Genomic DNA, 2,995 nt, shown 5'->3' with positions numbered 1-2,995 from the left:
ATAATAATATTTTCCCCTCTTACCAATGTTATCACTTTAATAAAGTTTAAATGTTCAAAAAAAGTTATGAACATAAACGTCTACTAATATAATTATCATAAAGTCATATCATTTAAAGTTTTAAATGAACAAAATTAAGAATTGAATTCAATATATATTTTTAAAAAAATATATAATATTAAAAAAAACTGTGTGATCCGTGCATCCCACGGGTTTTAAGCTAGTATATATATAAGGAGAACAAGGATATAATTTCATGAGATTAAAAAGTCTCATTGAAAAGACCAAATTACCCATATTTTTAATATTTATATAAAAATGTGATTTGTGGGAATTGAACTCAAGTTATTTCATTCAACTATACAACCTCTTACTACTACACTATATTGTCACATATGTTTTTTAGCATAGAATAATATGTAAGTGTGGTAAATGAATATTTTATTTAACTTTAAAGATACTTACTTGAATTCCGCAAAAAAAAAATATAGTTAGTTGAATATGTGTACAGTTAATTTTAAAGAATTGAATTTCAGATATAAAATTAGGCATAGTACATAAATTGATTATTATCTTATTTATTAATTATTTTTTAGTTTAAAAATATATCTCATATATTTTAACATATTTTTTATTATAAAAAGTAATTAAAATGTATATATATAATTTTAAAAAATATATTGAAAATAGAATTGCTTATATATAAATAATCTATATTGGTATTACATATTTAGATAAGTTCGAATTATAATGAGTCAATGCATTTTAGAACTTGGCCCATTGTTAAAAAAATACTCGAAATTTGACTACATGTCCCGACCGAAAAACATCTTCACATTCTACGTTAGTAAATTTAAATTACAAGTTCGGCGAGAATATCTTACCAATAATGTGAATTTTTTTAATATCTTATATTAATATAAATTAATGTGTTTGAGGTCTTTATAGGATCAAGTCAATTGATTATTTATATTAAAATTACCTACTTCACTAGTAACGTATTATTATTTTTGGCATTTGTCTCGATTTTAAGAATATTTGAAATTTGAAATGAGATCTCACGAGATTTGTTAAAACTACGATGATATATTAAATCGATTTATTTTTTAATTTTTCACTTTAAAAAAACTAGTTTTTTAAAAAAATTCTTTTAGATCAGCAATATTCATTGATCAAGATAATATTGCACAAATATTTTGAATTATTCAAATAAAAGTTATATTTATACTATATTGTATCATTTGATTCAATGTATTTTATATTATTTAAGGAAAATATATATATTGTTCAATAATTTGAGGGAATTAACCCGTTCAACTAATATTTATAAAACTTTATCAAACTAAATTTTTTTACTTTTAGGAGAATAGTATAAACTGTTATCAAATTATTATACGAAGAAATATTAGAGTCGTAATGAAAGAAACTTAAAACGGTTTAAACAACGATATAATTACAATTTTTCTTTTGGATTCTTGTTAAAAATCATGAATATCAATAATAAGTCTTAAAGATATATAATTCATTTTTATGTTACAACCATAAATGATACTCGGTTGCGTAAAATATAGATATGAATTTTTTGTCAGTGATAATGTGAATACCATATATAAATTATAGCAATTTATTTATTACATAATTTTAATTTTTGAATAATTCTAAATGCATGTTATTTAAGTAATTAATTATCTCACTATATGTTAATAATGATTATACATGTACATAAATCAGATATTTAACATATAAATAATTGAAATCATCATAATTTACTAACAGGTGTAACATACAATAATTTACATATTAACACACACACATACATATAACTTAATCTTGTTTTGTAGTAGTGTAAATAAAAAACTAACATTTTTCCATACATACATACGTTAAATTTTAAAAACTAATATTTTTTGTTAAAATCAACTTTAATATTAACAATAATGTAAATTTTACATTATTGTATATTATGATTGCAAGTCATTCTGACTTCGGTTATGAATTTTTTATCTTTTTGAATTGAGTAAGTTAATTGTAAGTTAGTAGTGAACTCAGTAATAATATAGAGTAGTACATATAATTTTTTAAATAAAATTCAAGATTTTGGTCAACTCTATATTCAACATATATGTTAATTTTTAGTTTTTTATTTGTAAACATACTAACGACATTGTACAAATTAAATTTAATCGTTTCGTTTTAAACGTACACTTATTATTTTCATTCATTAAATATAAAATAACGTGTAAGAAAAATATAATATAATAATAATTGAGGGGATATTCACTCCTAAAAGTGAGGAAACATTCGAAACTCCTAATGTTATAGAGGGGACATGGAGCTTGTTGGTGATAAATTTTATCTCCATTTCGTCAAAATTTAACTCAAGAACATATATAAGGTTATTGTTGGAGTTGCTCTAAAACATTATAATTACATGATACATAAAAAAATTCTAGATAGATAGTGACCCGTGCCTTGCACGGGTTATTATGCTAGTTACGGAAACAAAGTGCTAAATTAAGCATACCAACCACCAAATCATGATCACTTAAAAGTTAAAAATATTAATCTTAATAATTTGGAAACTCTAATTGAGGTATAAACATGTAAAAGGGAACTAGCTCTTACATTTCTTCAGACTTAAAATTAATTTCTAATTTATTATCTCATGTATATAATGTTGAGGATCTTTTAGTCAATTTAAGTAGATAAATATTACTATATATAAATTAATGGTATGTATATGAGTTATATAAAAGTTAAAATTTAACCTTTGAACATATTTATAATTATTAAATAAAATGAAATATATCTTGTAAACTAATTTATTAGTTTGGGATATATTATCCGAATCTCTTTTTTTTTTAAGAGTTGATATGTTTTCATGCAGGTGAGAAGGGAGTTAAAAATCTTGCTCCTTGTAATATCTCGAGCGCCAAGAGAACCTCTTGGTTCTCGGATTTTGACTTGAAAAAACCTGAAACTTGAATAAATTTCT

Source organism: Apium graveolens, chromosome 8 (genome assembly GCF_009905375.1).
Source record: "Apium graveolens cultivar Ventura chromosome 8, ASM990537v1, whole genome shotgun sequence".
NCBI lineage: Eukaryota > Viridiplantae > Streptophyta > Magnoliopsida > Apiales > Apiaceae > Apium > Apium graveolens.
The sequence above is the reverse complement of the archived record's forward strand: the minus strand, read 5'-3'. Positions refer to the sequence as shown.